General features: G+C 40.3%; 1 protein-coding gene across 1 annotated transcript in view; it reads left to right on the top strand.

The window, feature by feature from the left end:
- LOC140733157 (CSC1-like protein 2) overlaps positions 1–19,676 on the top strand; it is a gene marked incomplete at its 5' end in the record, with an annotated part of 101,887 nt that overhangs the window by 26,720 nt on the left and 55,491 nt on the right.

Genomic DNA, 19,676 nt, shown 5'->3' with positions numbered 1-19,676 from the left:
TCATGTTAGTCAGAAAGCACTGGGAAGTGGAGGAAGTGAATGTGCGCGACAGAGTTGGATCAGAGTGAGGAAAGTTGACACTGTGGGAAGTTGACACTGTTTTAATGTGGGAAAATGGGAGACAGCTCTCACTTAAATAGGTGAACATGAGGATTTTACCTGTCTGAGTGAAAATAGAATTGATATAGGAACCAAGCCTGGCTTGCTCTCTACTTTGTGAACACAGTGGGGAATAAAATTGGTTTCCCAGGGAATGTACTGTGGTGGCAATGACAGAAGCTTCACTCACAATGGGGCATGACTAGCCCTTAATTATCTCCCAATGAAATTAATTAATCAATTCATTTATTTCACAATACAGTGAGCCCTTCTGGTCCTTCGAGACATGTTACCTCAGCAACCCTGGCAAACTTGATTAACCCAAACCTAATCACAGGACAATTTACAATAACTGATTAGCCTACCCGGCACGTCTTTGGACTGTGGGAGGAAACTGGAGCACCCAGGGAAAAGCCATGCATTCCACTGGGAGGGCGTACCGACCCTCCTTACAGATGGTGCCAGAATTGAACTCTTGACACCCTGTGCTTCAAAGGCATCGTGCTAATCGCTACACTGCTGTGGTGCCTGTGGTATTCAGCAAGGGTAGGGAAGAGATTGGAGTATTATTACTTAAGGAAAATATTACACTGATAAAAACATAGAAGTCATGTGGATTATATATCTGGTTACAGATATGGGTCAGAGAAAGCAGACCTGTAACATTCACTGGTCATGTTCTATGAGTTAATGAGTGAGAGACAGAGGAGTTGATGACAATGGAGGATCTTTAATTATTCAATTATAAAGTGACATAGTTGTAAAGGCAGAGTGGGTGAATTATTTTGTAAATAGTCCAGGTAATTTTCTTGAGCAGTGTGTTTCTGGTTAGAGTGAGACAGCATTGGTGCACCTGTCTCTGGTCAATGAGGTGGGTGACGGACACTAAGAATTAGGAGATCACAATGTCATTTGATTTTGGTTAACTTTGGAAAAATAAAAGGAGCAATCCCAACTAAAGAGACTAGGAAAAGGAAGTCCGATTTCAATAAAATAATAGTGAATTCAGAGGTGAGAAGGAACAACAGGCAGGTCTAAAGGAAGCGATGGTTCAGATACAGTTGAGGTACATTTCTGTAAGGGACAAATCTAGAGCTCCCTAGATTAGCGGTTCCCAGTCTGGGGTTCATGGACCCTTTGGTTAATGGCATAAAAGCGGTTGTGAACTACTGTCCTAGTTGATGAAGATGGTGGACAGAGTGATAATTCTAAAAGTGGCTGCGGACAATGAGAGTTTGGTTTCAGGTACTAGTCATTACAAAAGAACATCATGTAAATTGCACCAAACAGGCCATACTGCCTTCTTGCTGCTGCCATCAGGAAGAAAGTACAGGAGCCTCGAGTTCCACACCACCAGATTCAAGAACAGTTATTACCCTTTATCAGGCTCCTGAACCATGGGGGATAACTTCACTTGACTCAATGCTGAACTATTCTACAGATGATGGACTCACTTTCAAGGACTATATTTATCATCATTATTATTATTAGTTATTTTTGTAATTGCACTGTTTGTCTACGTTTGCATGTTGCTTGTTTATCCATGTTTTTTGTCTGTAGTTTTCGTTGTTTCTGTTGTGTTTCTTTGTATCTACTGTGAATGCCCACAAGAAAATGAATCTCAGGGTAGTATTTGGTAAGGTATACATACTTTAACAGTAAATTTACTTTGAAGGAGAGAGGTAAAGAGGGTTTATGAGGAATGACGAGTTAGCAGCATGAAATGAATCCAACGGTGTACAATGAGTCTAAAAGTAATAAAGGTGGGAGAGTGGTGTCCATTCAGGACAAAACAAGGGAACTTGCAGATGGATGCTCACAGATTGTCAGGGAGAGAGAGGCGTATTCTACAACTTTACCATGAACACATTACACATACACCCTATCCTCGTTATATGTGTCTTCAGACAATGCGGATCCACAGTTATGCGAAGAACCTGTTTCTACCAACGTCTCCTTATATGCGTCCAAAACTCACAGTTATGCGAGGAGCACTGTTTTCCCCGCCAGTACGTCACGTGCACACGCCTCACAGTCTCACTGTTGGGACGAGAAGCTCTGCTTTCCCACCAATACAAGTCAGGTGTGCGCGCCTCACAATCTCGCTCCCGCCAGTCTCGCATTGGTTTTGGCAAGATGTGGATGTGCGATCTTGCACTCTTAAACTTTTGTTGGTTTTACTTATGGTGCAGTGATTTTGTGCTTGAAATATTTAACTATGCCTCCTAAGCATCCAATGTCATGTCCCGGGCCATCAGCCGAGCGGCAGAGAACCGCTTTAACACTTGGAAAAAAAGTTGGAAATTATAAACAGTGCGGCATCAGGTGAAGGTAACACAGCTCTGAGACACTACTGCCGGGAACAGAATCTTGCCCTTAAAGTTCTTTTGTTGCTTGACAATGCGCCAGCCCATCCTAAACATTTGGACAGCATTCATACTAACATAACAGTGCGTTTCCTGCTGCTTAACACAACATCACTGATTCAACCACTCGACCAAGGTGCGATCCACATTCAAGGCGGTTTTTTTTATGGTGAACTATCTCTCAGATGCTGCAACAGACGATTTTGAAAATCCCGGGAGTTTCCCAACGGTGAGGGAATGGTGGAAGTCGGAACACTTGGCACAAATGGCGATGGACATGGACCCAAGTTTAGAACGGAGTCAGAATTTCAGTCATTCCCTGCCATCAACCCTTCTTCCCTACAAGCAAATTTATGCTGAAAAACAAAATGCTGCCAAGCAAACAACCCTCACCACTTTCTTCAAACCAGTGTCATCGCCTGCTGCCGTTCTGTGAGTCTTCCTTCACCCCTTTCTGTCTCAATGATCCTGATGACCACAACCATCCACCTTATCCATGTAAGGCTGCCTGAAACCACAACAACCACTCCTCTCCCGGAGCGAACACACTTGCCACTGTTGGTGAGTACTGTACACCCTAGTATGCTAACTTTCTGTGATTTATTATATTGAATGTTACCTTAAATTGATGAAATATAATATGAATGTTGCCTTGTGGTACTGTGTTTGTGTCGTATTGATATGAAAATGTGAATAAATTACAGATAAAACATATTTAGGAAGCCCTCTGGAATGCATCCCTATTTTCTCCATTTAAATAATTATTCACATTATGCATTTTCACATTATGCGTCGACTGTGAGGAACGTATCCCCCCGCATATAATGAGGATAGGGTGTACTAAGAAGGTTAAAAACACTCTAGGATTTCTTTCTTTCCCAGTTCTAACGAAGGATCTTGGATCTAAAATGGTGACAATATCAGCATCCATGGATATTGCCTGGATTTTCTATTTCTATTTCAGATTTCCAGAATCTGCAGTTTAAAAAAAACATTCTTGGGATAACAACCAATGGTTGCAAGGATAGATGAGGGAGACTGAAACTGTTTTCTTTGCATTAGAGAATACTGATAGATACTTTATAGATAGATACTTTATTCATCCCCATGGGGAAATTCAACTTTTTTCCAATGTCCCATACACTTGTTGTAGCAAAACTAATTACATACAATACTTAACTCAGTAAAAAATATGATATGCATCTAAATCACTATCTCAAAAAGCATTAATAATAGCTTTTAAAAAGTTCTTAAGTCCTGGCGGTAGAATTGTAAAGCCTAATGGCATTGGGGAGTATTGACCTCTTCATCCTGTCTGAGGAGCATTGCATCGATAGTAACCTGTCGCTGAAACTGCTTCTCTGTCTCTGGATGGTGCTATGTAGAGGATGTTCAGAGTTATCCATAATTGACCGTAGCCTACTCAGCGCCCTTCGCTCAGCTACCGATGTTAAACTCTCCAGTACTTTGCCCACGACAGAGCCCGCCTTCCTTACCAGCTTATTAAGACGTGAGGCGTCCCTCTTCTTAATGCTTCCTCCCCAACACGCCACCACAAAGAAGAGGGCGCTCTCCACAACTGACCTATAGAACATCTTCAGCATCTCACTACAGACATTGAATGACGCCAACCTTCTTAGGAAGTACAGTTGACTCTGTGCCTTCCTGCACAAGGCATCTGTGTTGGCAGTCCAGTCTAGCTTCTCGTCTAACTGTACTCCCAGATACTTGTAGGTCTGATACTGAGGAGGAGATTTGATAACATTTATAAAATATTGAGAGTTCTAGACTCAAGTGGGAAGTGGTGGAGGGATTGAAGACTAGAAGACACAGATCTAATATACATAAAAGGAAGCAGAATCGATAGTGACAGGATGATAATTTATGCAGAGTTTGGCTGGAATCTGGAGTGCATTGGCTGCACATATTGCAGAGGCAGGTTCCATTAAGGCCTTTTAGTAGGTAAATGTATGGTGGAGAAAATTTGCAAGAATGGAGAAAAGTCTAGTGGGAGAAACTAATGAATTGCTTAATTAGAGAGGCAGCATTGATACTTTTGGGCCAAATTACCTCCTCTTGTGATGTGACCATTCTATAATTCTATTCTTGGAGAAAATGCCATACAGGAAGTTAAAGGATATCTGTCCTGCCATGCTACAAATTGTAGTATGGCACAATCCTTCATTTAATCTTAATGGAAAAAGCTATTCAGGCCCTTGGGTCCATGATAGCTCTCAGGGGAGTAATTGAATTAACACTATTCCCTGCTCCTTATTTCCACTTCTTCTCCCACCTGATTGGGGGGTGGGGGCAGCAAGATTGCTTCATGTTTTAGTAACATAGGATTGTTTATTTTCTCTCCCTCTCCTCCCTCACCTCTCCCCCTCCCTCTCCCCTTCCTCTCCCCTCTCCCCTTCCCCTCCCCCTCTCTCCCCTCCCCCTCTCTCCCCTCCCCCTCTCTCCCCTCCCCCTCTCTCCCCTCCCCCTCTCCCCTCCCCCCTCTCCCCCTCCCCCTCTCTCCCCTCCCCCCTCCCCCTCTCTCCCCCCCTCCCCCTCTCTCTCCCCTCCCCCTCTCTCCCCTCCCCCTCTCTCCCCTCCCCCTCTCTCCCCTCCCCCTCTCTCCCCTCCCCCCTCCCCCTCTCTCTCCCCTCCCCATCCCTCTCTCCTCCCCCCCTCCCTCCCTCTCGCTCTCTCCCCCAATTAACTAATTTCTCTATTTATTTGTGATGGAGCCCAATTCCTTTTTCTAGGCAGATAACTGAAGGCTGGTTGGAAAGTACCGTTGCACTGGGGGGAATTAAGCTGTTGTTTTTGTATCTACTTGTTTGACATAAATTTTGAGGTTCTTTTGATTTCTGGATTTTTATATTTTAATATGAGATCACCTCAGCTCACAGACCAATGGGAAGACTAATGCTACGCTGGGGGAAGCAGAAGGCTGAGCAGAAACTTCTCAGCTCAGTGCGGAACTTGAACTCAAATGTCTGTGCCTCGTCAAGCCATCAGGTTTATTGAGAAGGGTCACAGGCACGTGGGCCACTCTGTGTGCTGTCTGTACCTGTCCGGTTGCCGTGTACTGCTAATAAAATTGGTAATCACATGTTGTTTGCACTTCTATTTTGAAATATCGCCCTGTCAACTTTGATGCTGATTGCGCTACCGACTTTAAATTTGAAATTCGGTTGGACCAGGTGAGGACTGCAGCCATTTTGTTCCAGTGGTTTTTTCAGTCAGACTGAAGCACGTTTGCTCAGGACTCTGTTGTCTTCCTTTTGCTTGCGCTATTGTACATCATCATCTTTTTACTCTAACTCAATTGTACGTGTACATGCTGCCCAAATAAAGCACCAGGAGTTTGGATGCCATATCCTTACTCCCACCTTCAGATAAGTGGAGTTTGGTTGCTGCTTCACACACAGAGAGCAGTACATGAGGTCCAATGAAAATTTTTTTTCTATGCACCATCCGTACAGATAATTTCATTACAGTTCGTGTATTTCTTTGTACCTCCTGGTGAAGCGTCTTGGCCCAAAATGCCAACTGCTTATTCCTCTCCAAAGATACTGCCTGTCCTGTTGAGTTTCTCCAGCATTGTGTGTGTGTGTGTGTCTTAATGCAAATCCTGTTTAACCAGTTTAAAACAAAAAAAAAAGCTGATGTTGGAAATCTAAAATAAAAATGCAAGAACAGCACCTTCTGTTTTCATTTCAGGTTTAACTACTTCAATAGGAGTTTTTGCTGAGGTAATGGAGAGAGTTAATTAGAGTAAAGCAGTTGATGTGTTGTACATGAACTCCCAGCAAACTTTTGATAGGTGCTACATACTTGGCTTATCAGTGAAGTTGAAGCATATAACACACAAGGCATATTGATAGCATAGAACATTAGAAAGTTTTTGACAAGAATAGGCTGTTTGGCCCAATAAAGCTTGCCAAATTCTTATTCACATAGTGTGTTGAAGTAGCTTTCGAGTTTAAATTTTAAAGTCTCTAAAGTACTATTTTCAACTACACAACTAGGTAGTTTGTTCCATGTGTCCACAACTCACTGGGTAAAGAAATGCTTCCTGGTGTTTGTCTAAAATCTCCCCTTAACCAGTCTCCACCTAAGGCCCTGTGTCCTCATTGATGGATTAATTCTAAAGTAGCAGCTGCCATCCACATTACTTGTACCCTTAATGATTTTGAACACTTCTATCACGTCTCCTCTCATTCTACGTCTACTTAGGCTAAAAAAAAAAAACTTAATTCTTTCAATCTTTCTTCATGGCTCATTCCTGCAGACATGGAATGAGACCAGTTGCAGTCTCTGAACTCTCCCCAGTGTCTTCACATCCCTCGCACAATATGGGGACCAGAATTGTACACAATACTCAAGGTGTGGCCTCACAAGCGCATTATACAGCTTCAGGAGAATTTCTCCAGACTTGAACTCCACTGAGTGCATTATATAGATCTACATTCTATTAGCCTTCCTCATACAGGGCATTTTCTAACTCGAGACCCCTACTGTATAGTTACAGTATTTCTACTTCACATATGTAAATGTTTTACATTCACTTGCATTAAATTTCACCTGCCATTTATCTGCCCACATCTGGGTTTTGTTTAGATCTAACTGTATTGATTCTGTTGCCTGAATGTTATCAGCTCGTTCCCCTTATTTTGTATTATTGGCAAGCTTGACTGGTTTACTTGTTCAATGCTTGCCCAAACAATTAATGTAAATTAAAAAACAGCAGTGGCCCCGAAACTGATCCCTGCAGTCCCCACTTTTATCACCTTCTGGGTATGAGAATGATCCTCTCACCATAACTTGTTTTTCTCTGTTTTTGAGCCAATTCTGCACCCATTTGCACACCTTTCCCTGAACCCTACCTCCTGTAATTTGATCATTAACCTCTCGTTGGGTACCTTGTCAAAAGCCTTCTGAAAGTCCCAAGTAAATGATATCAACCGAGAGTTAGGAAGGAAGTTGAGAAGCAGGACCGCAAAGGTAGTAATCTTGGGATTATTGCCTGTGCCACGCGACAATGAGAATAGGAATAGAATGAGGTGGAGGATAAATGTGTGGCTGAGAGATTGGAGCAAGGGGCAGGGATTCAAATTTCTGGATCATTGGGACCTCGTTTGAGGCAGGTGTGAACTGTACAAAAAGGACGGGTTGCTCAATATCCTGGCAGTGAGGTTTGCTAAGGCTACTGGGGAGAGTTTAAACTAGAATTGTTGGGGAGAGGGAACCGAACTGAAGAGACTGGGGAAGAGGGGGTTAGCTCACAAATAGAGAAAGCTTGTAGACAGTGAGAGAGGGAGGATAGGCAGGTAATAGAGAAGGGATGCGCTCAGCCCGAAAGCTTTGAGATGTGTCTACTTTAATGCAAGGAGTGTTGTGAACAAAGTGGATGAGCTTAGAGTGTGGATCAGTACTTGGAGATATGACGTGGTGGCCATTATAGAGACTCAAATGGCTCAGGGAGAGGAATGCTTACTTCAAGTGCCAGGTTTTAGATGTTTCAGAAAGGACAGGGAGGGAGGCAAAAGAGGTGGGGGCGTGGCATTATTGATCAGAGATAGCGTCATGACTGCCGAAAAGCTAGACGCCATGGAGGGCTTTTCTACGGAGTCTCTGTGGGTGGAGGTTAGGAACAGGAAGAGGTCAATAACTTTACTGGGTGTTTTTATAGTAACAGGGATAGCAAGGAGCAGATAGGGAACCAGATCCTGGAAAGGTGTAATAATAACAGAGTTGTTGTGATGGGAGATTTTAATTTCCCAAATATCGATTGGCATCTCCCTAGAGCAAGGGGTTTAGATGGGGTGGAGTTTGTTAGGTGTGTTCAAGAAGGTTTCTTGACACAATATGAAGATAAGCCTACGAGAGGAGAGGCTGTACTTGATTTGGAATTGGGAAATGAACCTGGTCAGGCGTCAGATCTCACAGTAGGAGAGCATTTTGGAGATAGTGATCATAATTCTATCTCCTTTACCATAGCATTGGAGAGGGATAGGAACAGACAGGTTAGAAAAGCATTTAATTGGAGTAAGGGGAATTATGAGGCTATCAGGCAGGAAATTGGAAGCTTAAGTTGGGAACAGATGTTCTCAGGGAAAGTACAGAAGAAATGTGGCAAATGTTCGGGGGATATTTGTGTGGAGTTCTGCATTGGTACGTTCCAATGAGACAGGGAAGTTATGGTAGGGTACAGGAACTGTGGTGTACAAAGGCTGTAATAAATCTAGTCAAGAAGAAAAGAAAAGGTTCAGAGAGCTAGGTAATGTTAGAGATCTAGAAGATTATAAGGCTAATAGGAAGGAGCTTAAGAAGGAAATCAGGAGAGCCAGAAGGGGCTATGAGAAGGCCTTGGCAGGCAGAATTAAGGAAAACCCCAAGGCATTCTACAAGTATGTGAAGAGCAAAAGAATAAGATGTGAAAGAATAGGACCTATCAAGTGTGACAGTGGGAAAGTGTGTATGGAAACGGAGGAAATAGCAGAGGTACTTAATGAATATTTCAGTATTCACTATGGAAAAGGATCTTGGTGATTGTAATGATGACTTGCAGCAGACTGAAAAGCTTGAGCATGTAGATATTAAGAAAGAGGATGTGCTGGAGCTTTTGGAAAGCATCAAGTTGGATAAGTCGCCAGGACTGGATGAGATGTACCTCAGGCTACTGTGGGTGGCGAGGGAAGAGATTGCTGATCCTCTGGCGATGATCTTTGCATCATCAATGGGGACAGGAGAGGTTCCACAGTATTGCGGACGTTGTTTCTTTATTCAAGAAAGGAAGTAGAGATGGCCCAGGAAATTATAGACCAGTGAATCTTACCTCAGTGGTTGGTAAGCTGATGGAGAAGATCCTGAGAGGCAGGATTCATGAACATTTGGAGAGGTATAATATGATTAGGAGTAGTCAGTATGTCTTTGTCAAGGGCAGATCGTGCCTTCCAAGCCTGATTGAAATTTTTGAGAATGTGACTAAACACATTGATGAAGGAAGAGCAGTAGATGTAGTGTATATGGATTTCACCAAGGCATATCGTAAGGTATCCCATGCAAGGCTTATTGAGAAAGTAAAGAGGCATGGGATCCAAGGGGACATTGCTTTGTTGATCCAGAACTGGCTTGCCCACAGAATGCAAAGAGTGGCTGTAGATGGGTCTTATTCTGCATGGAGGTTGGTCACCAGTGGAGTGCCTCAGGGATCTGTTCTGGGACCCTTACTCTTTGTGATTTTATAAATGACCTGGATGAGGAAGTGGAGGGATGGGTTAGTGAGTTTGCTGATGACACAAAGGTTGGAGGTGTTGTGGATAGTATGGAGGGCTGTCAGAGATTACAGCAGGACATTGACAGGATGCAAAACTGGACTGAGAAGTGGCAGATGGAGATCAACCCAGATAAGTGTGAAGTTGTTCATTTTGGTAGGTAGATATGATGGCAGAATATAGTATTAATGGTAAGACTCTTGGCAATGTGGAGGAATCTTGGGGTCAGAGTTCATAGGACACTCAAAGCAGCTGTGCAGGTTGACTCAGTGGTTAAGAAGGCATATGGTGTGTTGGCCTTCATCAATCATGGAATTGAATTTAGGAGCCAAGAGGTAAAGTGGCAGCTATATAGGACCCTGGTCAGACCCCACTTGGAGTACTGTGCTTAGTTCTGGTCACCTCACTACAGGAAGGATGTGGAAGCCATAGAAAGGGTGCAGAGGAAATTTACAAGGATGTTGCCTGGATTGGGGAGCATGCCTTATGAGATTGGGTTGAGTGAACTCTGCCTTTTCTCCTTGGAGTGACGGAGGATGAGAGGTGACCTGATAGAGGTATACAAGATGATGACAGGCTTTGATCGTGTGGATAGACAGAGGCTTTTTCCCAGGGCTGAAATGGCTAGCACGAGAGGGCACAGTTTTAAGTTGCTTGGAAGTAGGTACAGAGGAGATGTCAGGGGTAAGTTTTATACACAGGGAGTGGTGAGTGCGTGGAATGGGCTGCCGGCAGCGGTGGTCGAGGCGGATACGGTAGGGTCTTCTAAGAGACTCCTGGATAGGTACATGGAGCTTAGTAAATAGAGAGCTATAGGTAAGCCTAGTAATTTCTGAGGTAGGGACATGTTTGGCACAACTTTGTGGGCCAAAGGGCCTGTATTGTGCTGTAGGTTTTCTGTTTCTAACTGCCCTATTGCTATCATAAATTTTAGTCAAACTCCATTTTGCAGCATATGGAGTAGGTAGTATTTATAGAGGCTCTCTCTCTTTTAATATATTTTATATCCCACTACCAGATCCCTTTTAGTTTTGATGACTTACTACTTCTACTGAAGGATTTACGACTTAATTATAATGGCCGAAAAAAGTCATTCTGGTGTTGAATTGAGAAGTGGCAAGACTTTCCATGAAATAGAACAAATGGAACAAACCAAGAAAGCGGAGGAACCTGTTACACTAGCGGGAATATTTTCTTCAATACAAGACATGAAGTCGGAATTTGGATTGAAAAAGCTATTTCTACGATTCAAGACTCTGGAAAAACTTGGACTCTCAATTTTAAACACTTCAAGAGACTACAGCCCGAATCGAGAGTGAGAATGATTTATTCAAGCAAACTATTAAAGATCAAGGAATGAAGATATCTTCGATGGAAAAGAAAATCAATGGAATTACCTCGGAACGATCTAAAACGAAGAAAAGAATGGTTGATTTAGATAGTAGAGGGCGTCGGAGGAATCTGCGTATTTTGGGACTGCCTGAAAATACTGAAGCTGGCAATCTGTTAAAATTCTTTTCAGATATGCTGTACTCGCTTTTCAATGAGACCCTGAAAGCTAGCCCCTTAATCGACAGAGCTCTCAGAATTCCATTCTCTGGGCATTCAGCCGAATTACGTCCTCGAACAGTTGTACTTTCTTTGCATTATTATACAACTAAAGAAGCTATTCTTCGAGAAGCCAGAAAGAAATGGAAATTACTCTTTAATTCAACACAGATTCGTATAGTTGAAGATTATCCTCCCGAAATCTTTGCCGAAAGAAAGAAATATCGAGAAGTTGTGAGTGAAATGTATAAATTAGATTTAAATCCCTCTCTTTGCTTTACAGCAAAGCTGACAATTTTTCCTGAAAAATCTCAACCATTGAGAACCTACTCTCCTCAGGAGGGATGGGAGTATATTAAAAACCTTAAAGTTAAGCCTACTGAATAAAATATTAAATTACACCGATTATTCAATAGGCAGTTTTGAAGCATCTGCTGTATGAGTTGTTTATGGAGCTTCTGAGTTAAGTACATGCTAAACCGTTTTATTCTCTGGTATGGGACGTGGTCAATTTAATTTAATTTTACCTTATTAATAATTAGTACATATATAACTGTTTTGTAGGGAACCTTTATAGTATTGTACTTTAGTGGTCCATGTAGGACCTGTTGTGCATTAATCTTTTTATTTCTTTTATTTGTTTCAATACTTATAGTTTTAGGTCTGTTATATATATATATATATACTCATTTCTTTTTTGAGAGAAAGAATATTGTTTGTAATATTATTTGCTCGGATTTATTCCTTCTTTTGAATATGTGTTTAAGCTACTTTAGCTGATTCTAAGATGGCCATTGTTGATTATGTTTTTATTAATGTTAGACACAACATTATAGTAGTTGAATTCTGTTTGTGACTTTTATTATGGCTATTTTCTGTGGGATTTTTGCTTTTTTTATATATGGAGCTGCAAGTTGGAGAACAGGGTTAAGGTGATTGGTTAGCATGGGACCTGCCTATCGGTTCCTTCCTTTCTATCTATTGGGTGGGGGGAGGGGGGAGGGGTCTATTAGAGTAGGTTCTTTTCTTGATTGGGCAGTTCTTTTGATGGATTTCTCTTTCGTAAATGCGTCACTCCTTCTGGTTGTACCCGCGCCTTTTGGTTTAATCTGTACTTGCGTAACATTTCTTTTATATAATATTAAACTCAGTTTTAAACATGGATGTTAATAAAATTAATATAATATCTTGGAATTGGAACAGTGTCAATCATCCCAGTAAGCGTAAAAAGATTTTTAAGAAATTAAAAACACTTAATGCTGATATTATTTTTGCGCAAGAAAATCATATACGAAAACAGGATGAGGATAGGTTTTTCCGCTTCTGGAAAGGGCCTTTATTTCACTCACTGTCGGATAGTAAAACAAGAGGCGTTTCTATATTTCTTAGCCCCAAAATCCCTTTTGTACACCTTAATACTACTACTGATTTGATTGGAAGATATTTAATTGTTACTGGTTTATTATGCGAGCAAAGGGTAGCTCTGGTGTGTGTATACACACCTAATGTAGATAATTCCGATTTTTTAAAGAAACTTTTTTCAGAGTTACCGAATCTCAATGAATATAAGCTGATCATGGGTGGTGACTTTAATTATTGCTTAAATCCGGCGATTGACAGGTCATCAACCAATCCGTCGCTTCCTAATAAAGCGGCAGCTTGTATTAACTCTTTTTTATTAGAATATGGCCTTGTCGATATTTGGAGATATAAACACCCCAATGATAAAGATTTCTCTTTTTTCTCACACGTCCATCACAAATATTCTCGAATTGATTACTTTTTTTTAGATACACGTCTGTTAAACTCCGTTGTTGAATGTGTGTATGACATCATTGCGCTTTCAGATCACGCGCCTTTAAAGTTAACCCTTAAGCTTCTGGATAGATTTTTGAAAATTTCACAGTGGAGATTGAACCCTATTTTGGTACAGAATCCAGCTTTTGTTAATTTTATTAAGGAGCAAATTTCTATATTTTTTGAATTTAATACAACTGAAGGAATGTCAAATCTGGTTATATGGGACACCTTGAAATCTTTTCTTAGGGGACAGATAATCTCATATTCAGCAGCCTTGAGAAAGAAAACTAAAGCGGAATTGTCAGTGCTTATTAAAAAAGTTAAACAGATAGATAAAGCGTATTCAGTTAAACCTACTGAAGACCTATATAAAGAAAGTGTCGAACTTCAATCACAGTATGATTTACTTCTGACCTTTCCCATTGAACAGCAGTTTTTTAAATCTAAAAGTTTATTTTATATACATGGGGAAAAATCTGCCAAACTTTTAGCGGGTCAGTTAAAGGCTGGGATGGTCAGAAGACAGATTTTAAAAATTCGCCGACCAGATAGAACAGAAATTTTAGATCCTTATGAAATTAATAAGATATTTATGGACTTTTATTCTAATGTTTATAAATCTGAATTCTCTCATAGTAATATTACTATGAATAGATTTTTGCAAAGGTTAAACTTACCTCAAATTTCGATTCAAGATGCTGACATGTTAGATGCACCTATTAAACAAGAGGAGATGGCCAAGGCTAAATCCTCTACGCAATTAGGTAAAGCTCCGGGACCTGATGGTTCTGTTCAGGAGGACTTAAACTAATGTGGCAGGGGGATGGGAACAAGTGCAGAGAGACAGAGGGGTGTAAAATGAGGGTAGAAGCAAAAAGTAGTAAGGTGAAAAGTAAAAGTGGCAGGCAGGCAAATCCAGGGCAAAAAGCAAAAAGAGCCACTTTTCAACATAATTGTATAAGGGCTAAGAGTCTTGTAAAAACAAGCCTGAAGGCTTTGTGTGTCAATGCGAGGAGCATTCATAACAAGGTGGATGAATTGAATGTGCAGATAGTTATTAATGAATATGATATTGTTGGGATCACAGAGACATGGCTCCATGGTGACCAAGGATGGGAGCTCAACATCTAGGGATATTCAATATTCAGGAGGGATAGACAGGAAAGAAAAGGAGGTGGAGTAGCGTTGCTGGTTAGAGAGGAGATTAATGCAATAGAAAGGAAGGATATTAGCCTGGAGGATGTGGAATCGATATGGGTAGAGCTGCATAACACTAAAGGGCAGAAAACGCTGGTGGGAGTTGTGTATAGGCCACCTAACAGTAGTAGTGAGATTGGGGATGGCATTAAACAGGAAATTAGAAATGCGTGCAATAAAGGAACAGTAGTTATAATGGGTGACTTCAATCTACATATAGATTGGGTGAACCAAATTGGTAAGGGTGCTGAGGAAGAGGATTTCTTGGAATGTATGTGGGATGGTTTTCTGAACCAACATGTCGAGGAACCAACTAGAGAGCAGGCCATTCTAGATTGGGTATTGAGCAACGAGGAAGGGTTAGTTAGCAATCTTGTTGTGCCAGGCCCCTTGGGTAAGAGTGACTATAATATGGTGAAATTCTTCATTAAGATGGAGACTGACATAGTTAATTCAGAAACAAAGGTTCTGAACTTAAAGAAGGGTAACTTTGAAGGTATGAGACGTGAATTAGCTAAGATAGACTGGCAAATGATACTTCAAGGGTTGACGGTGGATATGCAATGGCAAGCATTTAAAGATCGCATGGATGAACTACAACAATTGTTCATCCCAGTTTGGCAAAAGAATAAACCAGGGAAGGTAGTGCACCCGTGGCTGACAAGGGAAATTAGGGATAGTATCAAGTCCAAAGAAGAAACATAAATTAGCAAAAAAAAGCGGCACACCTGAGGACTGGGAGAAATTCAGAGTCCAGCAGAGGAGGACAAAGGGCTTAATTAGGAAAGGGAAAAAAGATTATGAGAGAAAGCTGGCAGGGAACATAAAAACTAATTGTAAAAGCCTTTATAGATATGTGAAAAGAAAAAGATTGGTCAAGACAAATGTAGGTCCCTTACAGTCAGAAACAGGTGAATTGATCATAGGGAACAAAGACATGGCAGGCCAATTGAATAACTACTTTGGTTCTGTCTTCACTAAGGAGGACATAAATAATCTTCTGGAAATAGTAAGGGACCGAGGGTCTAGTGAGATGGAGGAACTGAGGGAAATACATGTTAGTAGGGAAGTGGTGTTAGGTAAATTGAAGGGATTAAAGGCAGATAAATCCCCAGGGCCAGATGGTCTGCATCCAGAGTGCTTAAGGAAGTAGCCCAAGAAATAGTGGATGCATTAGTGATAATTTTTCAAAACTCTTTAGATTCTGGATTAGTTCCTGAGGATTGGAGGGTGGCTAATGTAACCCCACTTTTTAAAAAAGGAGGGAGAGAAAAACCGGGGAATTATAGACCGGTGAGTCTGATATCGGTAGTGGGAAAAATGCTAGAGTCGGTTATCAAAGATGTGATAACAGCACATTTGGAAAGAGGTGAAATCATCGGACAAAGTCAGCATGGATTTGTGAAAGGAAAATCATGTCTGACAAATCTTATAGAATTTTTTGAAGATGTAACTAGTAGAGTGGATAGGGGAGAACCAGTGGATGTGGTATATTTAGATTTTCAAAAGGCTTTTGACAAGGTCCCACACAGGAGATTAGTGTGTAAACTTAAAGCACACGGTATTGGGGGTATGGTATTGATGTGGATAGAGAACTGGTTGGCAGACAGGAAACAGAGTGGGAGTAAACGGAACCTTTTCAGAATGGCAGGCAGTGACTAGTGGGGTACCGCAAGGCTCAGTGCTGGGACCCCAGTTGTTTACAATACATATTAATGATTTAGACGAGGGAATTAAATGCAACATCTCCAGGTTTGCGGATGACACGAAGCTGGGCGGTGGTGTTAGCTGTGAAGAGGATGCTAAGAGTATGCAGGGTGACTTGGATAGGTTAGGTGAGTGGGCAAATTCATGGCAGATGCAATTTAATGTGGATAAATGTGAGGTTATCCACTTTGGTTGCAAGAACAGGAAAACAGATTATTATCTGAATGGTACCGATTAGGAAAAGGGGAGGTGCAACGAGACCTGGGTGTCATTGTACACCAGTCATTGAAAGTGGGCATGCAGGTACAGCAGGCAGTGAAAAAGGCAAATGGTATATTGGCATTCATAGCAAAAGGATTCGAGTATAGGAGCAGGGAGGTTCTACTGCAGTTGTACAAGGCCTTGGTGAGACCGCACCTAGAGTATTGTGTGCAGTTTTGGTCCCCTAATCTGAGGAAGGACATTCTTGCCATAGAGGGAGTACAAAGAAGGTTCACCAGATTGATTCCTGGGATGGCAGGACTTTCATATGAAGAAAGACTGGATCGACTAGGCTTATACTCGCTGGAATTTAGAAGATTGAGGGGGGATCTTATTGAAACGTATAAAATTCTAAAGGGATTGGACAGGCTAGATGCAAGAAGATTGTTTCCGATGTTGGGGAAGTCTAGAACGAGGAGTCACAGTTTAAGGATAAAGGGGAAGCCTTTTAGGACTGAGATGAGGAAAAACTTCTTCACACAGAGAGTGGTGAATCTGTGGAATTCTCTGCCACAGGAAACAGTTGAGGCCGGTTCATTGGCTGTATTTAAGAGGAAGTTAGATATGGCCCTTGTGGCTAAAGGGATCAGGGGGTATGGAGAGAAAGCAGGTACAGGGTTCTGAGTTGGATGATCAGCCATGATCATACTGAATGGTGGTGCAGGCTCGAAGGGCCGAATGGCCTACTCCTGCACCTATTTTCTGTGTTTCTATATAGAGGTACCCGTCAGGGTTGTCCCTTTAGCCCTTTATTATTTAATTTGGCTTTAGAACCACTTGCTATTGCTCTTTGGGATTCTAATTCTGTGCAGGGTATTAGGAGAGGGGATAAATTACATAAAGTTTCGTTATACGCGGATGATTTATTAGTTTACATTTCAAATCCTAAGAAATCTATTCCTTCTATGTTATCTATATTTATGGAATTTTGTACTTTTTCCTGGATATAAACTTAATTTACATAAAAGTGAATTATTTCCTATTAATAATTATTTTGATTATTATGATCAAATACCTTTTAATATTGCCAAAAACCATTTTACTTACCTTGGTATCAAAATTACAAAAAATTTTAAAGACCTATATAGGTATAATTTCTTCCCTTTAGTTGAATATACTCAACAGGTGCTTTCCAAATGGTCACCTATGTCGATGTCATTGATAGGTTGAATAAATGCTATAAAAATGGTTATTCTACCGAAATTTTTATATATATTTCAAGCAGTTCCCTCTTTTGTTCCAAAAACATTTTTTGATAAAATAGATTCTCTGATTTTGTCTTATGTTTGGAATAATAAAAGCTCTAGAGTGAATAAACTTCTATTGCAAAAATCAAAAAAAAGGATGGAGGACTGGCTTTACCAAACTTTAGATTTTATTATTGGGCAATTAATATTCGCTATATTACTTTTTGGATTTATGATATAGACGATCAAGATCGCCCTTCATGGTTACAGTTGGAGGACAATTCAGTAATGGGGTTTTCGTTAGCTTCTTTATTAGGAGTTCCTCTTCCCTTTTCGTTCTCCAGAATAGGTAAACAAGCTCTTAACCCTATTGTTAAACATACTTTAAAAATTTGGTTTCAATTTCGTAGATTTTTTGAATTAAATGATTTTTTACTTTCTAGTAATATTTATTCTAATTTCTTTTTTAAACCATCAACTTTGGATAAGGCTTTTCTAACATGGAAAATTAAGTGAATAAAAACTTTTTTAGATTTGTTTTTACAAGACTGTTTAATGACTTTTTCACAGTTAATGGATAAATATGATATCTCTAATACACATTTTTTCAGGTATTTACACGTTAGGAATTTTTTACGTGATTTTTTACCGAATTACCCCTTGGCCTGCTCTTTAAATTTGTCTTATGTTATTTTTCAGTTTAAACCTTTTCAAAAACGATTAATAGCTATCATTTATAAACAGTTAATGAATGCTCGCATGTCGCCTTATGATAGGGTTCAACGCACCTGGGAAGTAGAACTTCAACATTCACTCTCAGATAATCAATGGAGTAAAATTTATTATTTAGTCAATAATTCATCTATCTGTGCACGGCATATTTTAATTCAGTTTAAGATAGTACACAGGGCCCATATGTCTAAAGATAAATTGGTGCATATTTTTCCGAATATAAGCCCTATTTGTGACAGATGTAACACAGAAGTGGCTACTCTAACCCATATGTTTTGGTCATGTGTAAGTTTAAATAATTTTTGGAGGGATGTGTTTGGAATATTATCTAAAGTTATAGATATGGATGTTCAACCTAATCCACTTACAGCAATTTTTGGGATTATTCCAGAGGAAGCAAGCAAAGTGTCTGCTTCCGCCCACCATGTGATAGCTTTTTCAACTTTACTGGCTAGGAGAGCTATTTTGCTACACTGGAAAGAATCTAACTCACCTACTATTTTCTATTGGCTCTCCTCCATTATGTCACGTCTAAGCTCGGAGAAAATTAGAAGCCGGACATTTGATACATCCTTTAATTTTGAACAAGTCTGGCGACCCTTTATTCAATATTTTCACATGATTTAATTTATCTTTATTTATTTATTTTTCTTTATTCTCTTTGGAGAAAATCCTTATCCATGAAGGTTCGGAGATGACTAGAAGGATGTGTTTTTTTCTCTCTCTCTTTTTTTAAAGTTTATCCTCAATTGGACTGCCCAATCTTTCTTTTTCTTTCTCTTTTTTTTTGTTTCAGTTTAGTTAGTGGGATTTTTCTTTCTTTATCAATAAAATTTCCAATCTTTTTTTATGATTGCTATGAGGAGTTGTAATTTCTTTCTGACCATTGTATATATAACAGCATAATATATTACCTATTTGATTTTGATATTACCGTAGATTCCGGACTACAGAGCGCACCTGATTAAAAGCCGCTGGCTCTAATTTTAGAAATAAAATCAATTTTTTAATTGTAAAGGCCGCACCGGATTTTCGGCCGCAGGTGTCCCACGTTGTAATATGAGATATTTACACAGAAAGATATTACACGTGAGGATTTTTTAACTTTTAATTAAATCCATATGGTAACAAAAACAAATACATATTGCAAATGCTTTTTTTCGAACCGTGCCCGTAACGCGGCTACTTTTAAATATACGTTGCGTATACTTCTTTACTGAACAACATTCCAATATCTCCTAACGACTGGTAAAAAATATATATACTGCAGCCTACCAGGAAAAGTTATTGATCGCCTTTAACTTAAAAGCAGCGTTTCGCTCCGCCGCTCGACCCCCGCCTTTCCGTTTATCGCAAACGGCATTTTTCCCACAAGACACCGCGAAACCGGGTGTGACGTCATAGCATCCCGCGATGTAGTACAGAAAACAAATATAGTTAAAACTCTTCTAACTTTAACTAGAAAATGAATTACTAAGCGAAAATATTATAAACTAAATAACTGCCATAAA

Source organism: Hemitrygon akajei, chromosome 9 (genome assembly GCF_048418815.1).
Source record: "Hemitrygon akajei chromosome 9, sHemAka1.3, whole genome shotgun sequence".
NCBI classification, from domain to species: domain Eukaryota; kingdom Metazoa; phylum Chordata; class Chondrichthyes; order Myliobatiformes; family Dasyatidae; genus Hemitrygon; species Hemitrygon akajei.
The sequence above is the reverse complement of the archived record's forward strand: the minus strand, read 5'-3'. Positions and strand labels throughout refer to the sequence as shown.